The sequence below is a fragment of the Peromyscus eremicus genome, chromosome 6 (assembly GCF_949786415.1).
Source record: "Peromyscus eremicus chromosome 6, PerEre_H2_v1, whole genome shotgun sequence".
NCBI classification, from domain to species: domain Eukaryota; kingdom Metazoa; phylum Chordata; class Mammalia; order Rodentia; family Cricetidae; genus Peromyscus; species Peromyscus eremicus.
In genome coordinates, this window is record NC_081421.1 from 93,908,795 (window position 1) to 93,936,536 (window position 27,742).

Genomic DNA, 27,742 nt, shown 5'->3' on the forward strand with positions numbered 1-27,742 from the left:
GATTAAAGGCCTGTACCACCACGCCAGGCAATGTCATTCTTGAACCTTCTTTTTCCTGATGCTTCTGAGCAACTAGGCACAGGACTCGAGTCTGCAGGGCAGGGCAGGAACTGAGTAACATCCTCTCCTCTTCACTGATCCCCACTGTGCTGACGTCATGGCTTTCCCTACTTCCTTCTGGCCCCACCTAAGATCAAGTAAATTTCTCCAGTAGAAGACATCTCTGGAGTCCTGAGGTGCCCAGAGATGTCCCTCCAGTTCCTGCTAGCAGAGGCTGTATAGCCGTGCTACCAAGGGTCAGCATGATCCCAGCTGCAGTACCCATGGAATTGGCTCCGCCTTGTTCCGGCTGCTCAGCATCTCCACCTACCCCAGCAGGCCCACGTCAGGGCAGATGGGCAGCATGAGAACACAGGGAAGGCACCCGGCCCTGGATGCTCCAGAATCCTCCTCACTCTTTCCTCTACCGCTTATTAAGGACAAGAAGAAAGACGCCAGAGAGCCAGGCTTCCGGCAGCAGAGCAGAGTGTTAAGGACCCGCCTTTTCTTTGGGCTCCTTGGTTCACAGAACAGACTGGTTCTCTTAATAGGAAAACAAGCAAAAGATGGAAATAGGTAGAGGTTTTACCCCTAAGGGAACAGAGACTTCACTCTGTAGCCCAGGTTGTCTGGAGCTCATCATGTAACCTAGACTGACATTTAACTATTAACAACCCTCCTGTCTCAGACTTCCGAGTGCTGGGATTATAGATGCAATGCTTGCCCAGTTTAGCCCCGCCTCTTAAGGGGCTGCCACCTTCCCAGGGAGTCACACCTTTAGCACACGAGCCTTTGGTGGATCTTCTACACATGTGGGTGAACTGGAAACACTGTTGCTGTCTTTCTGACGGCTTTGGATCTCTGTGGAAAGTGAAAGGGTATTTTAATCTAGTAACCACAAGGTCCGTTTCGTGAGCATTTCCTTTACGGTTAGACCAATAGGGCTTGATACCCATTGTACCACTTAAACTTCGTGATGATTTTGAAGGCAGCTATCTTTTTTTTCCTTTTTATACTTGAATAAAGTGATGCTCAGAGGTGTAAAGTAGCTTGCCTAAGGTCATGGCTGGGATTAGAGAGAGCAAGGATTCACGCATCACCCTGAATCCGTATTTTTCTCCACATAGTGTGGCATAGCCCTTCCTAGCATCATTCCTTACAATGCAGCCTATGTCTACACAGCATGCTGGCATGTTCTCACCTTGGTACAAGTGGACCCTCAACTTGGGTACCCAGTGGCCTTTTGGGGAGTGTCTGGTCACAGTAAGTAGGTGAGAGCCTGCTTCTATCCCTCCCTCGCCACGGGTCCCAGTACGATTTATTCTTATTGCACACAACTGCCATAAATGTCTCTGCATCCTCCAGTTGGACTTCAGCATCTGCCTTGGTAAGCTGTCAGGTTGACTGGAGGCTGACTGAGCTAGGGAAGTTCAGAACCACTCTAGCACCCGAATCTGCCTGAGCCCATTCTGTACCTATGGTGTGTTCAGCCTCTATGTAAAGCCGACCAGATAATGCCCCACTACAGGTTTGAATGCGAAATGTCTTCCACATATTCATGCATTTGAACACTTGGATCCCAACCGTTGGTACTATTTTGGGATGTCATGAGACCTCAGAGAGGTAGAGCATAGTTAGAGGCAGTGAATCCTGTGAGGGGCAGGTCTTAAAATATATGTCCCAGCCCTACTTTCTGACCTGCTTGTTCCACTGAGCTGAGAGGCAGTAAGCAGTCTCAGCCACATGCTCCTACTGCCGGGGTGATGCCTGGGGGTCACAGCCATGAGCTCCCCCCTCAGCCATACCTTCCCCACCATGATAGGCTGTACCCTCACAATCAGCCAAGACAATTTTTCCTCGAGTTTCTTCTCGTCACATATTTGGTCACAGCAAGGACAGAAGAGAAGTAACATAAATGCCCTGTGGGGGGTGGGGACAACGAGGAAGAAAGCCATTGGGCAAACTGCAGCCTTCCCACCCTTACGCAGGTAATTCTAGGCTATGTTCTACACGGTCTCTCAGAGGGACCATGGACATTTGAAGTCAAGTATCCCTTGGTGGCCACTAGCTCCTAGGCCACCTTTATCGTCCCTCCCCTACCACATTTCTCACGTGATGCCTGTTAGCGTCTCATTCTCCAGAACCATCTTCCTCAAGAAACCCTGCACTATTTGTGACCAAATCTGTGTCTTGGGATCTGCTGTGGAGGACGATTGAACAAACACATGTAGACAGCAGTGTGCTCATGTCTGTCTCCTAGGCCAAGCGAACACCCTTGAATTTATTCTCTTGAGGGCCTTGAGCAAAATAAATTTATGTCTTCAAAACAAAATGAGTAGCAGAATTGGGCCTAATTCCCAAGTCTGCTGGCTTCGGGCCAGGGCTGTTAAATCCACGCTGCCATTTCAACTTTCAGATGTGAGATCTGTGGACTTTTTCAAAGTTCATTTCTCTTTCAAGAGACAGGGAATACATATCTCGTAAAAGCAGAAAAGTGCAAAAGATCTGGTTTTGTAATCATTCCCACCACTGAAGGAGCATTTACATGGCTATTGTTTTAAAGATGTTCCATTCTTTTAAACAAGGCAGAGGGCTGGAGGTGTGGTAGAGTGCTTCTTATCCAGCCTATCAGTAGCCCTAGATTCTATTTCTAGCACACACAGGAATATTGTTTCAGAGATTTAAAAGGCAGGAGAGCTCCCTTTGACCCCCTGAGAAGGCCCCAGCCCTGTGTCTTGCTTTTATCTCTCTATACTCCGTGTCAGTCTACACAGGGCTCTCTCGGGGTGCGGCAGCCCACAGGCAGCTACCGGAGGTGGACCTAGCGTCTTTTCACTGGAGAAGGATGCTGACATTCTTGGTCCAGAGAAACTCAGCGGGGTTAGCAGATGTCATCCTTTGCTGCATGTCATCACAAACAGCTACAAGTTGGCTGAACGTTACCCCAGTACATTAAAGTTTGTGGCTTGTTCTGACAGAAATCTACAAAGTGTATACTCAAGGCCAAGCTTGCAGCTTTTATCTTGATGAGCTGGAGAGCAGAGGTAATGATTCACCACACGCGGGTCTGGAGGCTTCTCCTGCAGAGCCGCCATCTGTCCAGAACGTGAGGGAATAAGTGCTGTCAGGTTAATTGCCTTGGATCCGCCAACCCATCTGCATCCGTTTACATCAAGTCCTAACCACTTTGGAGGGCCTGATGGAGGCCAGCTCTGAGTTCCCCTCTCTGGCACATTCATGGAAGCATGAGCCACCAGCTCTGGCACTCACGAAACAGGCCGATGAAGTGACAACCAGACAACTTTAGAGCCAGGTGTCTCTAGTGAGGATTCCAGCCTCATCGTTGACAAGCTGAGAGGTTTTGGATGGCTAGCTGGATCTTCTCTAGAAATTGTCTTACCTTCAAGAGTCTTGCTTATGACATGTGAAAATTTCAAAGGTGGGACTTTACCTCCCTCCTGCTTTCCAGACACTTACCATCCAGCCAGGGAAAGAAGACCCTTTTGCTTGGCAAAACAAAAACATCTCTAAGACATAAATACTTCAAAATTCAAAAAGAAGCAGGAATGGAAGTAGACCCAACCACATACCAGTGTCTGACACACAATAGGTTATTGGAGTTTCTTTTAATGTTTTATTATCCAGTAAGCTAAACTCAGGAGTCAAATATTAGGGAATAAACCTGATTGATTCACAGAGTGATGAAGCAAAGGTCACTTCACCCTCTTCTACACTTCTCTGTTCAAAAAACCTGCACATCTTTTCAGCCCCTCCTTATCTGTGTCCTTCTAACTCCTCTGAGTCCTCCAGAAAACTCTATAGTTCACTCCATGGGCAGTCTGGGAGTGAAAACACAAACAAATCTTTCAAAACATTTCCCACTTTTTGACTAAATATAAGGGAAAAGTTTTAACTCTAACATAGTAAAACTTATATAATAAGAATAAAAAAGGTATTAGCTCTAACAAAATAAAATTATATACACTAAGAACAATTATCAAGTAAGAAATACATTCACAATGTCCAGTCCATTAGTATTTGGCAAGTTCAGAGAAAATACTCCGCTATCTATCCTATCTTGGTGAGTCCAAAGTTTTGTATCTAATTTACTTTCTATCATAACTAAGGAAAACTGTAACCATACCTATCTAATCTTCAACTCCATCAGAGACCCAAAACGGATATAATATTACCTGAGTAAACAGGAAGTACAGAGCAAGCAACTTCCAAACTATAGACACGACAGAAACATCTGGCTGCCTGGACAGTCATTCCAAGGTTCCTCTGCAATATTGGGGCATCCATTTTTGGCCTACAGGCCTCAACTATCTGATAGACTTTTCTATGATGCAGGAATTTGAAGGACTGTCCTACCTTGTCTTGGCAAAGTTCAGCAGTCACTTTCTTTTGTGTCCTGCTTGTCCAATTTGGATAGTAGACTGTCAGCAGTTGAGGCAAGAGCAGTTTCTTTCCCAAATATCTAGCTTTGACACATTTAAAGCAAATTCCATATGGAGGTTCTTCAATGCCCATCATCCTTTTTTGAAGTAAATTGGTGCTGCCAGAAGCAGATGTGTCTCATTGTCAGGAAAAGCCTTAGGTTAGTATAACATTTTTAAATGCCATATTCTGTAGGTCTCTGAAGTGTTTGAAGACCATCTATCTATTTAAAATACATTTCTGTTTGACCTTGAATACATATCTAACATGACTATAAGTTTGATTGTTATAGATGACTCACTGCTAACCTGTCTTTCTTTATTATCCTAAATAGCTGTCAAGGACTAAAACTTTACATTATATGTTTAAATGAGATGCATAGGTGCAATACCTTAAACAAGAATAGGAACATATATACAGTATAACAAAAATAACCTTAAATTTGTATCATTATACAAAAATTCATACCAGTGTAAAATATTTGAGATTAGTTTGAAAGTAGATTCAATAATCTACCCTTTTATTCTATCATTTCTATATCCTCCTATTTCTTTTCTGAATAAGATCCTAAAATCTAATCTCCTTTGCTTAGTTTCCTCCCTGACCATGACAACTTGTAACCAACCCCTCCAAATGATGATAAACATCCATAATCTACCAAACAACCATAAACCACCCACCCTATCTTTTTTGAGTTTGGGTGTCATGTTCTTAAAATTACTTTCTGTTGTCTGGGGGCAACAGCATCTTTAGAGGACCCTGAGAAAATTGAGATAATGGTCAAGTCCTGGAGAGCCAGCTGTTGTCCAGTCTTGGTGTGATGGGAAAGAGCAGGGCTTGTCTGACATCCTGGCTGGGGTAGTCTATGAGGCTGGACCATCTTAGTTAACTGCCTTGAAATTGTCCTGTGTAGTTTGTAGTTCATAGTTGGTCATTGGGTGGTATTTGTCAGCTTTAGTGATGTTACTACAATCCAGGTGGAATCATCATTGTGGGGCTCCATCATCTTTTGGAGACTTCAAAGGTCACTGTTAGGAATGGTCACAGTTCACTGCAGAAAACTTAAACATTTTAAATATCATATACAGCAGATCTTAGAGAAATTAAAGACCCACAATCTATTAAATACATCTGGGGTACACAAGCTTAGTTCCTAGTTACCTGATTCAGACTCAAGCCTGAAATCACATACAAGAACTAGATGAAGCCTATTTCTAGAATTAGTTAGTACTCTATATGACCATTAATATCACAACAGAAAGTTTAAATATATATATGTATATTTAAAAATCTTATACATTTTTAGATAATAATTATACCTTAAGTTTTAAAGAGTGAAAATAAAATCAAAGGATTATGAGATTAGTGGCAATAGAATAGTCCCTTAATTTTGGTTTTTCTTCTGTCCCATACTAGGTGGCTCTTCTGACATGAGACAGAATTTTTGATTTTCCTATAACAAGCATGCTTGGGTTTAGAGAAGGAGAGAGCCATGCTCCAACTCCAAAACCAGCTTTAATTTTTAATTGGATTGGGAGTACAAAAGGACCATTTGCCTTATATGGGTATAGAGAACAACAGAAACACACATCTAAGAGATTTATGAGATTTTTATCCTACTGGAAGTGTGCTATACCTTTAGACCAGTTTTCTCTTTTTCTCAGGGTATTTTCTCTGGATGATTCTCCCTTTATCAGATGTCTCATTTGTCCAGTAGTATTCAGATTCCTTAGTTTGATGCTTTTATTTTCCTGAAAAAACAAAAACAAAACGCTGTCCCAACCTCAGCTTTGGGGAGTTTCCCTTCGGGGCAGGTTATATATGATCAAATGAAAAGTGTTTGTTAGTCTTATAAGTTAGTTTGGATTGAATGACCAAGCTGTTTGATGAACTATTGCCTCTCCTAATCAAGAGGTCTCTCCAGTTCGAATCTAATCTTTATTAATCTTGATGGTATCCATTGCTTTTCTTCTCCTGTGAAACAAAAGCAAAACCTCTTCCCCAAAGTAACACATATCCTGGTTTCCATTCTGAGTTCAACACATCTTTGAAGTATACAGCAGTTTTTTTTCTACTATCCAATGTCTCTCCACAGCTGTCATTCCTTTCTCATTAGCATTCAAAAAATTTAAAATTTAAAATAGAGCATTGGGTAATCTATCTCTGGGAGCCTTTATTGTCCCTTTCCGATTTTTTTTTTTTTTTTTTGGTTTTTCGAGACAGGGTTTCTCTGTGTAGCTTTGTGCCTTTCCTGGAACTCGCTTTGGAGACCAGGCTGACCTCGAACTCACAGAGATCCACCTGGCTCTGCCTCCCGAGTGCTGGGATTAAAGGCGTGTGCCACCACCACCCGACCTTTCTGATTATTAAGCATATCTTTTAAAGTATGATTAGATCTTTTTATAACTGTTTGTCTTGTAGGATTTGTGGTATAACTGTAATATGCTTTATGTTATAATATGCAAAAAACTGTTTAATTTTATTAGAGACATATGCTGGAGCATTGCCAGTCTTAATTTGTACAGGTATACCCATGATGGCCATAACTTCTAATAAATGTGTAATTACAGAATCGGCCTTTTCAGAACTGGAAGCAGTTGCCTATTGAAATCCTGAATATGTATCTATAGTATGGTGCACATACTTTAATTTTACAAACTCTGCAAAAATGAAACATCCATTTACCAAATTTCATTTCTTTGAGTACCTTTTGTGTTACTTTCTGCAGATAGTGGAGTTTGGTTATACAAAGAACAAATAGGACAGTTCCTTATAATTTTGTTGGCTTGTTGTCAAGTGATAAAAAAAATTCTTTAAACTTTTTCTATTAATGTGGTGTTTCTTATGAAATTTTGAGACTTCTAGAACATTTCCTACCAATAGCTGATTGGTTTCATTATTATCATGTGCTAGGGAGCCTAGTAGACCTGTATGGGAACTGATAACGTGTTACATAAAAGAGATGATTTCTATTTCTGATTATTTCTTGTAATTGAATAAATAACAAAGTTATTTCTAAATCATCTGGAATAAGTTCATCAATTTCAATATATAAAATAACTCTTTCTGCATATTGAGTCAGTAATATATTAAGAGGTTCAGGAAAATCTAATAATACCATAAGAATAGCATATAATTCTGACTTTTGAACAGAATCATAAGGGCTTTGAGCCACTTTACTTAAATTTCTTGACTTATAACCTGCCTTTCCTGATTTGTTTGCATCAATATAGAATGTAGGGCCTCCAGAAATTGGTATCTTCTGTACAGTGTGAGGAAGGACTCAATTACTTCTTTTTACAAACTGAAGTCTCTTGTTTTGGGGTATTTTTTGCTCATCTCTACCAAAAAATTACTGCAAGCTCTTTGCCATTGTTCATTTTCTGCCCATAGTGAAGAAATGTCAGCATGAGTAAAAGGTATCACAATTTCTGCTGAGTCTATTCCTGCTAATTGACGAAGTCTCAATTTTCCTTTCAGGATCAATTCTGAAAACTTTTCTTCTTCTTCTTCTTCTTCTTCTTCTTCTTCTTCTTCTTCTTTTTTCTGAGACAGGGTTTCTCTGTGTAGCTTTGGAGCCTGTCCTGGAACTCACTCTGTAGACCAGGCTGGCCTTGAACTCACAGAGATCCGCCTGCCTCTGCCTCCCGAGTGCTGGGATTAAAGGTGTGAGCCTCTACCACCAGCTCTGAAACCTTTTCTACACAGGTTTGTAACTTTTCACTCTGCTTCTGTGCCAAAAATATCCATTCTAAAATATTATCTTCTCTCTGCATAAGAATTCCTGTGGGTGAATGCATAGAAGGTAAAATAACCAGAATACAATCAAGCTCTGGATCCAAACAATATGCATCCTGTAATTTCTTTTCTACCAAAGCTAATTCTCTCTCAGCCTCAGCTGATAATTTTCTTGGACTGTTTTAAGTCTGTATCACCTGGTAAGGTTTGAAATAAATTACTTAGTTCATGAGTTGTTAATCCAATTGCAGGCCATAGCCAGTTTATGTCTCCCAGCAATTTTTGAAAACCATTAAGAGTTTGTAATTGTTCTCTCCTGATTTGAACTTTTTGTGGTTCAATTTTTGTAAATTTATCTTATATTTTAGGTAATTAATAGACTCTCCTCTTTGTATTTATTTCAGGAGCAATTTGTAGTCTCCAACAAGGCAAAATTTTTCTTTACTTCTTCAAACATTTTTCTCTAAGGTATCTGCATCAGAATCAGCTAGTAAGGCATCATCCATAGAATGGTAAATTATAGATTGAGGAAACTCTTTAGGAATTGTTTCCAATGGCTGTTGAACAAAATATTGACACAAGGTGTGGCTGTTTAGCATCCCTTGTGGAAGAACTGCCTGAATGCCGGGGCTGGAGATGAGGCCTGATTCAGGCAGCTGTAGGGCTGGGGGTGGGAGGGTGGCTATGACTGCACTTTTGGGGGCCTCAGGGTGCGCAGCTGGGATGATTGCAATGAGAAGAAGCCCCTGATGGGACAAGCCAGTGACCCCTGGTGGCAGGGAAGTTGAGACTTTAAAAGCTACCACATGATTTCACCCCATGTTGAATGCCAGATATTGTGGCTTCTTTTAATGTTTTATTATTCAATAAAGCTTGGAAGTCAAATATGATAGAATAAACCTGATTGATCTACAGAGTGGTGGAGTAAAGACCACTTCACCCTCTTCTCCACCTCTCCACTCGAAAAGCCCACACATCTTTTTAGCCCCTTCGTATTCTCTGTGTCTTTCTGTGTCTTCTGAGTTGGCCAGAAAACTCTATGGTTTACTTCATGGGCAATCCCGGAGTGGAAACACAAACAAATCTCCCTCAACAGTAATATTCAACAGATATTTGTCAGAATGAGTGCTCAAGTAAACTAATAAATGGATGAATAGTTTATACATTTTTTGTCATCAAATCCTATGAAGCCTTTCCAAGAGAACAATATGCAGAAGTCACAAACAGAATAAATAGCTTCCATACTCTGAAAATATTTTCCTCAGGCTTGTGAAATGACTAGTGGGGAAAGGTGCCTGCCACCAAGCCTGGGTGACCTGAGACCAGTCCCCAGGACCCACATGGTCGAAGGAGAGAAGCAGCCCCTGAAAGTTGTCCTCTGAGCTTCACATGCACACCACGGTGTAGCCATCTTCCTTTGTCTTTAGACTTTAGGTGACTATGAATCTTCATGGGGTGATATAGCTCAGTGATAGAGTATTTGTCTGGTATTTGTGAGACCCTGTGTCTCCAGCACAGGGAGGGGGGAACCCACCATCCCATATTGTACTGCCAGAAGTGGATGAGGAACAAACTTTGAATTTAATGACGTTTCAAACATCTGGAAACAAGACAAAAAAGAATGCATGAAAGGAGCCCATGTATGGACTAGTGAAGTTGGAGAATGTTTCTATTTTAGACATTAGAGGTTGAGAATATAACTAAGAGAAGGAGTTGACGAATTCATGAAAGCTTATCTCAGAATCAGTTGCCTCAGATTCTTCAGGGGTTACACACTGAGGACTCCATGTTGACTCATAGGCCGTGGAGACCGTGGATATAGCCTATTTCCTGTGGCTTTACATTTCTTCAGGGAATGTCTTGTAAGCACCCACCATACACTGGGCTATTTCCTATAGAGAAGAAATGCTTACTGAGTTCTCGTTCTTTTCTGGACATTGTTCCTGGGACCAAGAACATAGTAGTAAATAAGACAGTAACCCAGCTTTCAAGAATACAGACAGAAGCATATAAGTGAAGAGATACATTGCATTTTATCGAGTTAAGCTTCGTAACATATGACCAAAGTCCTTTATGACCTCAAAAATTCTAGTCTCTAAAGGTCTAAGTATTAGAGACAAGAAAATCTGGTAAGTAAATAAATGCATGATCCATACCTGGTAGAAGGTGCTATTGAGATAGGGGGATCAAAGCTATATCTTATTTGGACTATTATGAAATCTGGAAAATTAAAAAAAAATCAAATTGGGGCAAAGAGATGGCTCAGCAGTCAAGATGCTTGCTGCTCTTTCAGAGGACCCCCAGCATCCATGTCAGGGGCTTCACACAACCTGCATCCGGAGCTCCCAGGGGATCCGATGCCCTCTTTTGGCCTCCTTGAGTATCTTCATGTATGTGCACATAGATACACATAGGCAAACACACATGCACATCAATAAAAATAAGGGGGCTTCTGACCTCTGTGGGCGTTGGACACACATGTAGTGCACATGCATAAATGCAGGCCAAATACTCAGACACAAAATAACAAATCTTAAACAAGATCTTAAAAAATCAGATTGGTAAAAGTTGTATTTCTAATTTTTCAGCCCCTCTTTGCCAGCTGTATTTGAGAACTCCCCATGTGCTCAGAAAATATAGACGGGCAAGTGGTTAGATGTGTGGATGGATGGTTGGCTGAATTTAAAAATAAGCAAAAGAATGAATTATTTATTTGTACAACAGGTCAGACTCCTTTAGTAAATGTTTTTGAGGAATAGAAATAGAATAGAAATCTTTGAAGGCTCACTAGAATCAAATTTATCAGGTAGCCATTTCTGATATCTCTTTGCAGAAAAGTCCTGGAGGCTGTCTTGAGCCGATAAAAAGTAGAGCATTTAAGTTTCTGGAATTATTGCTGTGGACTTTAAATATGCATGTCCAGAAAACCCGAAGTACAGCTCTGTGGAATTCTAAGCTGCAGGTCAAAGGTCATAAGGACTATGTACTGATTTTAGCAGCGTATGCTGATAAAGGCAGCCTTACTGGAGTGCTTTCTTTTTATCTTTATGCTGGAATGAACATATTTCATCCCACACATTGCTAAGGAGGGCTGTCTCTGGAGAGTCTCAATATCATGGGTAGGGCCTGGCATTCTTGGTACCACTGTTAATGATTTGGTGAGTGGAAAGCATAGATTCTGAAAGAATCTTAGACCAGGAATCTGGACATTGTTGGACATATTTTCCTTATGAGAAGTTTAGTCTTGAGTCCATCAGGATTCACGAGAAACAGTTCTGCAGCTTCTTCCTGTTGCTTTCCTCCCGTGTACTCATTCCTGGCCTCCATCTCCCATCCTCTTTCTAATCACAAACTGTACCAAAAGACCACAGAGTAGTACTTCACAGTGCAGGAGGTCAACTTCAAGTTCAGTGGTTTGAGCTGGAAACACAGTGCAGTTTGTAGAGCGCTTGCCTAGCATATGCAAAGCTCTGGGTTTGAACCCTTTTGTGGCATAAGCTGGGCATGGTGGCATATTCTGGTAAGTATAGGCAGGATTGGAAGTAGAGGCAGGACAACCAGCAGTTCAATGTCAACGTCATCCTGAGCCACATAATGAGTTCAAGGCCAACTTGTCTAGGCTACATTAGACCCAGTCTCATTCATATATATATGATTGTATGTGTGTGTTCATGTATCTTCATACTAACAATCTATCAAGTGCTCTAAAGCCACATGTGTCTATCCACAATCATGACAGACATCACAGAACAATATCCTTAGAGAAGGGTCTATTGTCCTAGATAAAAGTCAAAGCAAGGGATGAGGGTGATGGTAGTTTTGAGAAAATGCTGAGAACATGTAGACCATCCAGACAGAGAGGAGAAACATTCTAGCAGGAAGTTGCCACAGAACACACAACTGAGCAACAAAGGATGAGTTTTGGAGCAGACCTTGAGTTTAATTTTGGTTCTCCTACTCACGTAGTTTGTGGTCTTGAGGAGGCATGTGAACTCTACACATCTCAGTCTTTTCATCAGGAAAATGGTGATGGGAGTAATTCCTGTGCTATAGGACTGATGTCAGGATGAATCAGACAATTGTGTAATTTCTTAGCAACCTCCCTGGCATAAAAACAAAGGTCAGAATAGCAAGTGGGGGATGGGAAGAGATGAAGCTATGGAAGAAGAAAGGGAAGAACCTAGCTATGAGACCACTAACCTGGGAAGAAGGCGTGTCTAGAAGGTAAATGGACTTCAGCAGTGAGCGCTATCCTGATGGCAAGAGGACGAGCAGCAGGACAGTGGACCAGGAGTCCAGACACCCGAGGAGGGAAGTCTCTGGCCTCGGGGTTAGAGAAGCTGTGCCAATGGTAAATAACACAGAACCCACCTACCCACTGTGGCCCCAAGAATTAATTGTGCATTAATTAGAGTTTAGGCACCGTAGGTAGGTCAGATCAAGGTCAAGATGATACAGGACATTAGGGTAAAGGAAAAGTAATGACTTGCATGTGTTTAACACAGCATATGCAACCACACAACAGCCCTTCAGCAGCACTCAGTGGTCACCCACAGTTTGTGTGGGTGAAGTAATTGTCCTCATCAGGCAAAGGAGCTTGCCAGTGGTATATAATAGAAGTAAGATTATACCTCTTGAAAATCGGTCTCAAGAGACCTCATACCCTTCCATTCCTTGGAATTCTTGGAACTCTATAGCTGCCAGATGGACACACCCAGGTTCTCTGCCCAGATGGAGAAAGATGCAAGGGTCGTTCACTTCCTTTGCTTTGACCAACGGTCAGCCGCCTGCCTGCCGGAGAAATAAAGGAAGTGATCTTAGACCCGTCAGTCCCATCTTATCCAAGAGTGATGCCAGATGCATGAGTTAGCACAGCCTAATCAGCTGAGCCTGCTCCAGGCCAGGAGAACTCCAGCTCATCCGCAGATGCATGGAAATAATAGATGGATGCTTTTTTTGCTTTTTTTTTTTTGAGCTACTAAGTTTCCATTGGTAAGTTTTCCAGCAAAAGCTAACAGACATGTGAGTAGCACAAACATTGCTTCCTGAGAATCTTATGGTCTAGTGGAGAAGACCAGCTTTCATCAGAAAACCCCAAAAACATATAATGAGGAAAAGGAATTGATAATTAACCCAGCCTTAAGATGGCCCCCAGGGATCTGCATCTCCTTCTACACGCACTGCGTGAGCTCTCCTCCCCCCCTGTGTGGGGTTTAGTTTTTGTGGCGTACAATAGAAGGGGTGTGCTATTTCTGAGATGAGATTACAAGAGACTGGTGCTGCCATCTCTTGCCTCTGTCAGCATCAGCATCTTCATCCATTCATTCAGGAAGTAGCCAAATCTGCAGCTAAGGATGCTCAGACAGACCACTGAGAGCCATGCAGCAAGAAACTGAGGTCTCCACCATCAGGCTGAGTCAACTCCCTGAAGTCTACCACCACCCATTGGAGGGATGTTGGAGAGAGATCCTTTCGCTCCAAATGCCTGAAGCCTGGCTGGCAGCATGGATGTGGCCTCTTATGAGACCTTGAACTGAAACCACCTAGTTAAGCTGTTCCTAGATTCTTAACCCAAAGGAAATGTGAGAGAACAGTACCTTTGTTTTAAGCGGTTATGTTTGGAACAGATAACTCACAAACAGGCAAAGGGTGTGGAAAGGGGTGGAGTGTTCCATGCAGAAGGAATAGCTAGAGCAAAGGTACTCAGAAGGAGTGGATGATAGCATGAGAGAACCATGTGCCAGGAGTTCAGAGGACAAACAGTACCACATGAGGCTGAGTGTTCAATGGGGACCAGGCCTGATGGGTGTGGCCTCGTTCGTGTTATTAAGAAGTTTGTATTCAGGAATAAGAACAGCAGATAATTAAGGGTCCAGCATGGAGAGAAGGATCTGAGGATGCTCTGCTTCTCAGTCTAGTGAGAAGAGGAGAGAGGAGGGCAGAGCCCAGTTCTAGACAGAATTGATTTCCTTTTGGCCTTACTCATAAGTTGTAATAGGATAGTGATGGCTGTCCTCAGTGGAGACTGTTCTCCTCCCGCTATGGTACACATGCGGGTGCCCGGAAGCAGCAATGGGTGGACATCAAAGAAAGGAAACCATAAAGAAGGCATGAGTAGGAGAAAAAGGTGGAGAGCTGGGGGCTCCGGCAGGACAGAGGAGCCTGCAAGAAAATAGACAATGGCTGAAGGAAGAAAGTGACGCAGAGGAGTTGGGGGTGGCCAGGATGGAGAATGGGCAAGGAGCAGGTGCATGCAGAAGCCTAGAGAGACTGTGAAATGGTCACTTGAAGAACACTGGAGACAGAGAAATGAGGATCTTGGAGACACTGGAGATCTAAAAACCTGAGAACAAGAATCACAAAACAGCACGTGTATCTCAGTTAGCGTTTCTATTGTTGTGACAAAACACCACGGTCGAAAAGCACGTTGGGGAGGAAAGGGTTTATTTGGCTTACACTTCAGCATTGCTGTTCATCACTGAAGGAAGTCAGGACAGGAACTCAAACAGGGCAGGATCTTGGAGGCAGGAACTGATGCAGAGACCATGGAGGGGAGCCACTTTGGCTTGCTTCCCCTGGCTTGTGCACCTTCTTATAAAACCCAGGACCACCAGCTCAAGGATGGCACCACCCACCATGGCTGGGCCCTCTCCCATTGATCACTAACTGAAAAAATGCCTTATAGCAGGATCTCATCGAGGCATTTCCTCAACTGAGGCTCCTTCCTCTGATGGCTCTAGCTTGTGTTAAGTTGACACACAAAAGCAGCCAGTACAAAGTGTTAGGAGTCCAAGGGCACACAGTAGGGAAGCAGCCTCCAACTGCAGCAGGCATACCCTGGAACCTGCCAGCCAAGCCCGCCAGAGAAGCAAGTAGGCCAGTGAAACAGACCAGTGCCTTGCTCGGCCACCATCAGAGATGGGTACAAACGTCGAGACTCACAGCCAGACACTATGCAGTGAGAGACCTTGGAACACTCAGCCCTAAATGAGATGTCTCCATCAAATCCCTCCTCTCAGGGCTCAGGGAAGACAAGGCAGAAAGAGTAAGAGCCAGAGGGGGTGGGGGACAAGGAACAAGGCCCTCTAAACACAGCAGGACGGATGTATATCTGAACTCACAGAGACTGAGGCAGCATGCACAGGGTCTACACGGGTGTGCACCAGATGAGGTCCTAGAGCTGAAAGGGAAAGTGAAGACACGTCCCATCCTTAACCCCCTACCTGTCTCCAACTGATAACCACTTGCAAATGACAATTTCTTTTTCTTCAAGGGAATCTTGCGGGGGAAACTACTCTCAAGGGTAGCCCGCATGTCCAGCAGTAGGTGGTCAACAGAAAGCAAACTCAACGTCATCTTGTCTCATAATGTCGCATCAGGCCTTTTTATTTTAATTTAATTTTACATCTCTCTATCTTACAGGTTTTCCACATACATATGTCTCCTGGTTTTGTATTTTTGTGGGGTTACCGGGTGTGGGAACGAGTGAGTCTCTGCATCTGTAGCTATTTCTTGTGCCTTTCCTTGGGCTCTTTTCCTTGATTGCTTTGTCCTATTTTAATTGTTTGGTTTTATCTTTTTGTATTAGTCAGGGTCCTCTAGAGGAAAAGAGGGAATATATATGGGCTTTATTACAATGGCTTACAGGCTGTGGTCCTGCTAGTCCAATAATGACTGTTAGCAATGGAAGGTCCAAGAATCCAATAGTTGTTCAGTCCATGAAGCTAGATGTCTCAGATAGTCTTCAGTTTAAACCAGAATTCCAAAGGAGTGGGCTCTCCTGCCAATGAGGGAATGGACTTGCCAGAGAGACCCAGAGGAAGCAGGTAAAGAGAGCAAGTTTCTTTCTCCCATGTCGTTTATGTAGACTGCCACCAGAAGGTGTGACCCAGATTAAAGGTGGATCCTCCCACCTCAAAAGATCTGGATTAAAAGTGAGCCTTCCCACTTCAAATGATTTAATTAAGAAAACCCTTCAGAGGTGCACCCAGCCACTTGGGTTTTAGTTAGTTCCAGAGGTAGTCAAGCTAACAACCAAAAATGGCCATCACACTCATGGAATCTTACTTTGTTATTATCCCTTAGATGCCTGTTTGTTTTCTAGAGAGAGAGGCAGAAAGGGGGTGGCTCTGGATGGAGGAGAGGTAGGAAGGAACTTGGGGGAGTAAAGGGAGGGGAAACCGTAATCAAAATATATTGCATGAAAAAAAAAACCCACCTTATTTTCAATAAAAGAAAAAAAAAGTTCGTGGGATAGGGTAGTCATTGCTGTATTTTGGATAAGTGACGTGTTGAGTTTGGTCTTCAGTCAAGGTATGTTTTACGAAAGTCTCAAATAATTAATAAAAGTGTTATAACTTTTTAGAAAAAGGTTTGGTCCCCAGCTGGACACTATTGGGAGATGGTGACACAGCAGGTGAGATCCCCCCACCCCCGGGCATTCTTTCTGTCACCGGGGACTTGCTCTTGGACGAACTGTGAGACTCTGGGGCTCTGGTTTCTTTCTCTGCCCTTTTGCTTCCTGGCTGTGGGGTGAGTGACTTTGTTCTGCCTTCTATTTCCACTACAGAGTGCTGCCACAAAGCTAAAACAATAATGTCAACCAACCCACGGGTCAACGTCTGTGATACCGATCACCAGAATTTACCTTATCTCAGGCATTTGTGATCGAGGTGGAGAACTAGGACGGTCACTTTGTTGGAAAATAGACAGGCTGAAAACAAGCAGTAAGTGGGGTTGGAGGAGCATCGGGGACAGAACTAGACAGCAGTCATAACTCATGGGACTGAATGGCCTCTGTGAGTCAGGCCTAAAGCTCACAAGCCACCACTGAGGCCGCTCTGAGCTGGCAGCCTTAGGGACTTCTCAGTCATGACAGTGAGCCTTGGGGAGGAATGGTGGGGTTGAGGGCAGGACGCTGGGGAGGTGCTGGGCTTGGGGAAATGCTCAGCAGGGTCTCTGAGGCTCTGCTCTGAGTTCCCGGATTACTCTGGAAGAAGACACAGCCTCCCCTGCTAGTGTTCCAGACGAGTGCTGAGTTCTCGGGGTCCCTTCTCAGGGGTCCCTTCTCAGGGGTGTCCTTCAAGGTCTCTAAGGGAAGAGACAAAGAGAGGTGGGGGATGCAGCAGGAGTGAGGCTTCTCCAGCTCCAGCTGTGCTGGGACAATCGTGCTCGCCAGACTTTCCAGGTCCTCGGCCTCCAGCAGGAGCAAAGAGGGAAGGAAAAGGCCACTTGATTGGGAAAGCCTGCTCTTGGTCAGCCTTTCTTGGTTCCTATCTTCCCATCTCCCCAATCCCTATCCCACCAGGAAAGCATGTACTGCTTCCCGAATCCGGAGACACTTAGACTCCTATCAGTTAAGTTGGTCTAACTTTCCTTTTCTATTTAAAAAGTATCTAAAGCTATGAGTATGCCCCCCCTTGCCCCCCAAACCATATGAAAAGCAAAGGAAACACAGAATCAAGTAGGTTTACTCATTTTGGGACTTGATGATAGGAAGATAATTTATATATAACTCCTTTTCTTAAAACTGCATTACTTATTTAAAGTAGATATGTGAGTTAATTACACAATGAACCATCAAGGAAAAAGATTCTCCGGTGATGTCACAGAAGAAGTGAAACCCTGGTCTAACAGAGGAGAATCAGGCTGATCTGATGGAAGAGTTTCTCTCATCTCTGATCCCATAAATAAGAAATAGAAAAATTTAAGACAACACAAAAGGATTTGCGTCAAAGAGCCTTCCCTTTTCTCTAGTTCAGAAAATAACCCCCTTCCTCCTTCTTCCTTGAAAAAGAAAGGAAGGAAGGGTTGACTGTTGAACCATTAATCCTAATTCAATGACATTAGTTCAAGACGTCCACACACAGGATGTTTCCTTCCACTTTCTGTTACTACCTCTGAATACCCTGAGGCCAAGCAATTTACAAAGAATAGAGGCTCCTTTGTCTCACAGCTCTGAAGGTGGGAGGTGTAAGAGCCTGATGCCACATCTTCTTGCTGTGCCATGACAGGGCAGGAGGCATCACGTGGTGGGAGAGCAAGTGTGCTGGCACAGGTCTCCTGAAGTCACTGATGCCATCACAGAAGTCCTGTCCCTCATGAATGTATCTCATACTAACTACTCTCACAGATCCCTTATCCAAATACCCTTAACAAATGAATGTGAGGCTTAACTTCCCAACCCCGTGTTTGGGTGGACACATTCAAACCATAGCACACGGTGAGCGATTCTGAGAGCCACAGCCCCCATGTTCGGGGAGCCACTGGCAAACACCTGTACAGACCACAGCCCCACTCCACTGAAGCTTGAGAGAGCCGTTTTCAGAAAGAGTTTAGAACTTAGCATTTGCTCAAAACCACTTCCTGGCCGGGCAGACTCCTTGGTCCCACTTCCCTGCTGGGTACGCTTTGAACAGACCACAGACCGGGAGGAACCAGAGGAAAAGAAAGGCAATGTGACAGAGAGCAGTGTGGCCCTTGAACACTGGAGGTCACATGAAGGGAGCATTCGCCCCACTTCACAGGCCCGGGCTCACCACTGGTGCCTGAGTGTTACCAAGCGTTCTATTTCGGCCTCTGTAGACCCCTTGTTCTTTTCTCTGTAGCATGAACCACATGTCATGACGAGAAATAACTCTCTCATCACGGCCCCCCTCCACCCTCCCACCCCCCCGCTTTCCAAAAGAAAACTATCAGTATTTAAGAAGAAATACCTTCTTCAAAGACACAATCCATCCTCCTGATAGAAAAGTTGTGTCCTCTGCTTTTGCTAGCCTGGAGCTTCAGACGCAGATGCTGACAGACACGAATGGAAATGTCTGGATGTTGTCATCCCTGTCACCTTTCATGGAGACATAGAACAGCCTGAGCCTTGGGCTGTCCCCTGTAGAGCAAAGGCCACCCCAGACACCATTATTCTTTGGGAAGGAAGCAGCAACACCGGCCAATTCGTGTGTTTTAGAGAGTGTCATGACGGTCTTTTTTATACAGTTACCAGTGCAGGTTGAGAATAGGGTAACTGTACCGGGGTGGAGCCCTGTGGCCCTGACATTTGAAAAGATTGAAGGAGGAAACGAAACCCGGTTTCTGTCAGCCCAAAGTCTCCCGAAGCCACCCAGCTTCAGAATTTGCTAGTAGCATTTAATTTTCTTCCAAAGCGCCTCCCATCTATGGGGTGTGATGGGATGCCAGGGAAAGAATTTATGAGCTAAACATGCAGAGAAGGAAAAGATTATGACATTTTTCAAAGGACCCACCATGGTTTGGATAAAATGACAAGTGTTAGAGGAGGCCAAGCCAAAGGAGGCAGGTTGGCATGTGCTGACATGGTTTCCGGATCCGTCCTAACGCGTGATCCCTGGTACACACAGGCTTCCATCTAACGTTAGTCTCATCCATCTGAAATCCAGATGCAGGGTATGTGGGGTCTTATTTATTTGCAAGTGGGCTCCAGATGCTGTGTACTAGCATCCCTGGTATCCAGTGGTTAGGATTTTGGGGCTCTTTCCAGATTCGGGATACTTGGAAGTTGTAATTGTTTTGCAAGGTTGGGAAGTGATTTGCTGAAGGGGTAGCTCTTGCCTTACTGGTCCCCAATCACATTCTCCACAAATGAGTATCGTGATGGGATGCTTATCTCCTTCCTTTATTTCTCTAGCCCCCAAGGTTCCATTTCCTCCTTGAAACCTCTGACTCAGTGGCTAGAGGAATGTCACCCGACCCTGTCCTGTCCCGTCTGTACTCAGAACTCTCATGACCCCCCCCTCACTCACCACCTTGCTCAGCCCATTGCTTTACATGGTGGGTGGGCTGTCTGGTGATTTGATGTATGTGGTTTAGCTGTTGTTTAGGTAAGATCCAGGTCTGACTCTGGAGGTGCAGTTGGCTTTTGATTACTTCTAGAAAGCAGATAGTGCAACGCATTCACAGGAACATTTAATACTATGGGATGTTTTTATGGTAATGCTTGACTTCTCTATGGCATGTGATATTGATCGTGACTTAGCCTCACAGGATTGTGGACCATGGGGATTGTGTTGTTAGGACTTTAAAGCATGATCATTTCATCTGGATTCTGCACATCCATTGCATTTGATCTCTTTCTGAATAATTTTTATTGTTTTTTTAAATTACTTTAGTAATATACATAGACTACAGGTTATTTGGAAAGCAGAAAGATCTTTTTTGCTATAGAATAAAAGTATATACTTTAATATTTTCATTTATATAGATTTCTTTCTTTATTTAAAGATGTATAGTGACTCTGTGTGTATGCACACATGTGTGTGCAAGTGTTCCTGAAGGCCAGGGGGTACTGAGTCCTTTGGAGCTGGAGTTAGAGGTGTTTATGAGCCACCTGGTGTCGGTGCTGGAATTTGAACTCTGGTCCTCTACTAGAACGGTTAGCATTCTTAACTGCTGAGCCCCCTCTTCTGCCCTAGATTTATTGTCTTTCTTGAGTAGGAGGGGGAGGTTGAGACAGGGTTTCTCTATATAGTTTTGGTGCCTGTCCTGGATCTCGCTCGGTAAACCAGGATGGCCTCGAACTCACGGAGATTTCACCTGCCTCTGCCTCCCGAGTGCTGAGATTAAAGGTGTGCGCCACCATTGCCCGGCTTTATTGTCTTTCTTAAATGATATATACTGTTCAGTTTTTAAAAATCAGTTTCACAGGCCAGGCAGTGGTGGTGCATTCCTTTAATCCCAGCACTTGGGAGGTAGAGGCAGGTGAATCTCTGTGAGTTCGAGGCCAGCCTGGGCTACAGAGCGAGTTCCAGGAAAGGCGCAAAGCTACACAGAGAAACCCTGTCTCAAAAAACAAAACAACAACATCAAAAAATCAGTTTCACTTATAATGGATCATGAATGTATTTCCATGCTCCTATGAAGATTTTAACGACTATGTGGAGTTTATATGGTCAATTCCCCATTATCGGAATTTATTTATCAAGCACTGGTATGTGTACCTTCTATGTTCCAGACACATATAGATACCGACTCACTGAACCCTCATCAATACCTACCACGTAAGTCCTATTACTGCAGCGTTTTGCAAACGAGGACACCGAGTCACAGAGAGTTAAATAGCGTGTCCCCGTCATACCTAACATTGAGAGTGGCAGCTCCAGATTCAAACCCAGATAATGTGGCTCTACTTCTGTGCTCCGAACACACTCCAAGTCTCTTTACCGTGTTGAAAAGTGAAGGCTTCCCTTACCTGGAAGGCTTCCCTTACCTGGATATTGCTTGCTGTACACAAGACTTCCCTGGAAAATAAGAAAACGCTTATGAGTCACTCACTGCCTGTGAACTCATCAGCTCTTGAGACAGCAGGCAAAGAAGCGGCTGGCCAGGACGGGTGTCGGGAAGGTGAGCCTAAGGAAGGTCTCCGTGTGGGACCCAAGCAGCTTGACCCCCAGGTTATTCTCTCCCCAGGCAGAACCAGAGAGAGCGCAGCTTCCCCCGACGGAGGGTGACTTCCTGGCACAGAGGTTTTCTTTTACATTTGGCACAGGAGCTGCTGCCTCTGACCCAGCCAGCTGGCTGGATGCCGGGGAGACAGATAGGAAGTGGCTGGCTGGCTGCTGCTTTGCTGAGCCAGCAGGAACGTCGGCGGGGCTCGCGGCGGTGCTCGACCAGTCTATGGGTGACTTTGGTGCAGCATCTGGAGTTTATGGAAACCCTCTGGCTAACCTGGGGAGACCTTGGGGAGTGCATGGATCCTTACTCACCCTGGCCTTGAGACTGGGCTGGGATATGGTCACCTCCCTTCCTATCCTCTTCAGTACTGATCATATGACATCATTGTTGACAGTGATAATGGTTGTTTGACCTCATTAATTCTACTTTAACCTCCTTAATCCCCATAACAGTGCCAAGAAATTGAACAGCATTTATCAGCAATTATCCTCGTTTTAGTAATAAAGCAAGGCCACCCTAGAGAGGCTAAATATTCTGACATAAATAGGGAAGGGTGGCCAGGTGTAGTGATACACACTTTAATGTGAACATTCAAGAGGCCAAAGGAGAAAGATTACAGAGGATTAAGGTCAACTTGGGCCTACGCAGTGATACCCTGTCTCAAGAAACACCAACCAAACAATCAAACAATAGGAAAAGCAGTACCCTGTATGGGCAATATTGAGGAGTTATAACCTTGATGTAAGCCTGTACCCAGAAGCAGGCCACCACGGAAAGCAGTTATGGCCGGAAGAGAAATGACAGTTGAACTGCCTGCCCATCACTACTAGAAGAGATCTAACGAGCCACTTGGACTTGGTAAGGGAAAGTGTCACAGGCTAGAGAGGGTTAGAGGTTGAGTTGTTGTGACAGGGTCTCATGTAACTCAGTCTAGCTTTGGATTCTATGTACCTAAGGCTGGCTTCAAACTCCGAATCATCCTTCTACCTTCCAAGTCTGGGATTACAGGCTTGCAGCACTAAGCCCAACTAGAAGTTACCTTTTATTTAAGCAACTAAGTCAGTTATGTGTAGAGACCGGGAGTAGAGTAATATAAAACACCCTTCCGGTTTTCCTTCCAGGAGGTCTGTTAATTTCATTACCTCATTTCTTCTTTTACAAGGGAGCCTGGAACACTCAGACCCTGCCTGCAAAGTGAGTGTTGTAGGGTGAGTTGGCCTGAGGAGACGTGATTATCCCTGCAGTCTTGGCACCTGCCCTACTAAATGCTCAAGAACAGGATGTGGAAGTTCCATGCAGCTCAGGAGGCCCTCTTCCACACAGAAACCCACTCCTCGGTTCTCTCCTGAGTCTACCCTCTCCTCACAGAGACTGAAACAACCTTCAGTAGCGCCAGAACCAACTCAAGTCGGACTTCTCAGCCGGGAGACACTTGGCGCGATTTCATAGCCATTTAAAGACTGTAAGGATGGTGCTTTAAATCCGAACAAGGTAAGACTGGGTTGAAATGGTCCTGTGCAATGATTGGAAAGTCGGGTTGTATGCGTTGAGTTTGGAGTAACCAACTCTTAGGGGTGTGTGCGTATGCTTTCATAGAAGTTATAAATTGTTTATTTTCCCGTAGTCTTTGAAGATAAGCAAATGATGAAAAACAAAAGTTCAATGTCTGGACTGTAGTGGGTAGCCATCCCAGCTTTGATCTGGAAGTTCCAACCCCCATTGAGGCTTCGGTAACTGTCACACCTACAAGGCGGGGCTGAGAGAGGACCCTGAAGACCTAAGATCCGGAGGTGCGGGCTCCCTTGGTTCCTGGACCCTGGACGCTGGAGGTAGACCGAGCAGAGATCTCCAGAGAACACCGCCGGACAGCGCTACACCTTTCCCAGACCCTGTTACCTATCCCTTCACTTGTAAGTTACCCCACAAAATACCCCCCCCCTTTAACTACGTGGAGTGGCCTTAATAATTTCACCAATACTGGACTGTAAGTCTGAGGCCAGCTGGGGCTGCTGAGTGACACCGTTTCATAAACAAAACCATAAGCCAAAAGTTTAAAAGGAAAACAGACTGAGGAACTGCTAGCTAGAACCAGGGTAGGCATTACCTCAGACAGACAGGTACACCATTTCATAAACAAAACCATAAGCCAAAAGTTTAAAAGGAAAACAGACTGAGGAACTGCTAGCTAGAACCAGGGTAGGCATTACCTCAGACAGACAGGTAGTCGCTGACTGACGTGGGTCTACCCCTCACTGGACTCCAGTCTGTTCCCTCACTGGCTGTGCAGCTTTGGTAGTCTGTCCTCTGGGTCTGCTGGCTCTTGTTTACTTGATAGTAGTACCCACCTCGATGATCCCGCTGTCACGCGGTGAGCATGGCTGTCACCTCTACTTATTACTTTTGACTTCATTGCTGCTATTGTCTCTCTTACCCCAAGGTCACACTTCAACCACGCCAATATTTCTCTTCCTCAACTTTGCCAAATGTATTCTTACATTTCTCTGTGCAGAGTCTGGATGTGCCTGCCTGTCATCGCTGCCCCCTTGTCTCAGTCAGTGTTCTACTGCTGTGAATACAAAGGAAAGCATTAAATTGGGGCTGGCTTACAGTCTCAGAGGTTTAGTCCATTGTCATCATGGCAGGGAGCATGGTGCAGGCAGACATGGTGCTGGAGAAGTAGCTGGGCGTTCTACGTCTGGAGCCACAGCCAGCAAGAAGAGAGGGAGACACTGGGACTAATTTGAGCTTTTGAAAGCCCAGAGCCCACCTCCAGTGACACACTTTCTCCAACAAGGCCACACCTCTTAATTCCTCTCAAGTAGTGTCATGCCCAGATGACCAGGCATTCAAATATGAGTCAATGGGGACCGTTCTTATCCAAACCACCATCCCCCTTCACCCAGACTCTGCACCCTGCCAGCCAGCCACTGGTTTCTTCTCATTTTCAGACTCCTGCTCAAGGCCCCTCCTCAGACAGGCCTTCCTGCCACCCAGTTTGAATTGGCCCCGTCTCTCTTAGTTCTTTGCCATTAGTTCTGCAAGGGTGCAAGCGTTCTGTACCCATGCCACCAGCCACTAGCCTTGTGTGGTTGTTAGCACTGGGCATGCAGATGGAGTGAACTTAAGAGGTACATTCTTGTCTCGTTTTATTTCAGTAATTTAGACTTGAGTTTAAGTGAGCTCCCACAGCTGTCTTGGAGGACAGCACAGTCACCATGCTGGTCCTTGCCTGACTTTCTGGTCCTCATGACATTTACCAATCTCTATCCACCCTAGCCAACAAAAGTGTGTGTGTGTGTGTGGCTGGGGGGGGGGGGGCTGTCATCTTACCTTTGTTGCTCATAGCTATGATATCCTGGAGCTGGAATAATGTCTGGATCTTTGTCAATAAACAAGTGAATGCATCTGTAGAAGCACTTTAGAAAATCAAAGAATATACCTGTATTATTTGTTTTCATCTTACATATGTATAATTAGAAAGCTCACAGAGGAGTTTTGGTTTTTGTAATAATAAATCACACACACACACACACACACACACACACACACTCTGGTTGTTAATCATTTTTGAGTATTAGAAATTCTTAGCTGCTAACGATGCTTGCTGCCAAGTCTGACTGACAACCTAAGTTTGATTCTCTGGGATTCACATGGTGGAAAGAAAAAAAAAATCAGCTACAGCAGTGGTTCTCAATGTGTAGGTTGTGACCCCTTTAGGGGTTTGAACAACCCTTTCACAGGGGGCCACATATCAGATATCTTGTAGATCAGACCTTTATATTACAATGCATAACAGTAGCAAAATCACAGTTATGAAGTAGCAATGAAAATAATTCTATGGTTGGGAGTCCCCACAACATGGGGACCTGTACTAAAGGGTTGCAGCATCAGGAAGGTTGAGAACCTCTGGACTACAGCAAGTTGTCCTCTGACCTCCACAAATGCACTGTGCCATGTGGGCATCCCCTTTCTCTACACGAGAAGTTCATTAATTATAAAATTATAATTATAAAAAATAAAATATAAAAAGCTCCTCTAATTTTTCCTGTTTATGAATGCACTTTTCATTTCTTCCCAATAAGACTCCACACTTTACAGACTTTACATACAACCTACCTCCCCTCCAGAATCTTAAAGGGGCCTGGACCTGGCCTGGCCACAGTTCCATTTCTAGGTAACTCTAAGCAGCCCACCTTCTCACTGAGGCAACACACCCGAGATCAGACCACAAAGGGCAGCCGCCTTCTCTGGTCTCGACCCACTTATCTGCTGCCTAGAGAGTACAGCAATGGGCACGGCCAGGGTCAGGTCCTAAGCCTGCAGTGTCCAGGGAGCTGCCTCGCAGACTACCGTGATGGCATGAGTGTTTCTAATACAGTACTGTGGAATTAAGAAACAGGGTGACTCTCTGTCCTGTGGGACAGTGAAGTAGAGTTGTGTGTAGTGCGAATTCTAATTGGTCTTAATAATAAAAACCCGGAGCCAGATATGGGGTAAATGCTGAAAGATCAGAGACGTGAAAGAGCAGTCAAAATCACCTCTTACCTCCACCACTCCTCAGATGGAAAAGGGGCTGAACTTCTGTCTCCTCCCACCATGTATTACTGTCTCCACCTCCCTAGTGCTGGGATTAAAGGCTTGAGCTTCTGTCACCTGGCTGTTTCTCTTGTAGACTGGATCAATCTCATGTAGCCCAGGGTGGCCTTGAACTTTTGACCTTCCTGCTTCCTCCTCCCAAGTGCTGGGATTAAAGGTGTGTGCCACCACTGCCTGGCCTCTATGGTTAACTAGTGGCTAGCTCCTCACTCTGATCTCCAGGCAAACTTTGTTAGTGCACAAACAAAATGTCAACACAGTTGTCCTGAAACACAAGGCTGGTGCTCCCGGGAAGGCTGGGACCTGCTAATTCCCAGTCACAGACAGGGTGGTGCGTGGTTTCTAGAGGGGGCTTAGTTGTGACCTGACCTCCTGTCTTAATGACACGCTTTGGGTTCAAGTCTGTTTCAGTGCCAGAGCAATGGAATCAAGTCAGACACAAAGGGTATGCCCACCGCGCAGCAGATCACCCCTCTATGCAGATTCTCAACCCGAGCACAGCGACACCAGGAACAGGACCTGTGGCCAGCGGAGCTACTTCCACTGATGAAATGTAGGTGTTGTGTCTGGATCAGGTTGTTGTGCCCAGCTGTCCTGCGCCCAAGCTGGTAAGTCATTGGTACAGACTGGTTGAGATTGTTTTGAAGAGTCCTTTGTGGTCAGTGTGCTGGAATGTCTTGTCAACATTCCTCTTCCTGTGCACCTACCCCACCTCCACCTCTAGACATAGGCTTTTCCTCTATAACATTAAACCGGAGATGGAATCCTGGGAAGGTTGAAGCAGTGGGGGGCTTGGCGTCAGGAACTGGTCTGGGGTGAAATTGTCTGAGAAGAAGGGCGTGTGTAAGGTTGGTATATTAGCTCTTCTAGGTGTGTACAACCTGCAGCCCAGGGGCCACATGCAGCTAAAGATTGCTAAAAATATGGCCCCAAACAATATCTTATATAAAACATGAGCTCTTTTTGTAACTCAATCAGGGAGTTTTTTGAGTGTAAACTTTGTTGATGACAATGTCACGTTGTGAGTGGATATCCTGGCTAGAATTTCTCTCCTTGGGGGCCAGTGGGATGGTCCCTGCCTAATTTAAGAAAGTGAGACTGCTTTTCTGGAGAAAGCGTCGGGACCATTGTGCCCACTCTGACTCTGTCTATGGGACTGTGCATAGCACACGTTCATCAGCTGCCGGCACCCAGGCCACTGTCTACAGACTTAGTCCAGGTTCTACCCTGACCCTCAGGTCCTTTTGGAAAAAAATGAAGGTGGGGTCCTGTAGGATGCCTGACTGCTCAGAGACACAGGAAATGGCTCCTATGTTGCAGGCACCTGCTGCCTCACTGGTGAGTCACTTAGAGAATGTTGGGCCCCAGGGCAAGCCTGTCTAACAAGGACTGTAGGCGCCATGGCCAAAGACAAAATCATGTCTGTCTGTCAGCCCTGGGGCCGGGGCCTGAAAGTCCATAACGTGGGGACAGAGAAATCTTCAGTGGCCCTGGAACCCAGCACTCT

The 27,742-nt window shown here is 44.7% G+C and overlaps 2 long non-coding RNA genes across 3 annotated transcripts; both read right to left on the reverse strand.

Moving 5' to 3' along the window:
- Positions 1-813: 813 nt before the first annotated feature.
- On the reverse strand, positions 814-21,435 carry LOC131913524 (uncharacterized). Of its 2 annotated transcripts, none has more exons than XR_009379909.1 (3): positions 21,323-21,435; positions 18,933-19,060; positions 814-900 (listed from the first exon to the last, which is right to left on the reverse strand). It is a non-coding gene; the product is annotated as an uncharacterized LOC131913524 (long non-coding RNA). The 2 variants fall into 2 exon arrangements; XR_009379910.1 differs by lacking the exon at positions 814-900 and adding an exon at positions 11,806-13,008.
- A 2,131-nt stretch (positions 21,436-23,566) lies between these two features.
- On the reverse strand, positions 23,567-26,409 carry LOC131913525 (uncharacterized). Its single transcript, XR_009379911.1, has 3 exons — positions 26,185-26,409; positions 24,970-25,055; positions 23,567-24,205 (listed from the first exon to the last, which is right to left on the reverse strand). It is a non-coding gene; the product is annotated as an uncharacterized LOC131913525 (long non-coding RNA).
- Between the last annotated feature and the right edge of the window lie 1,333 nt (positions 26,410-27,742).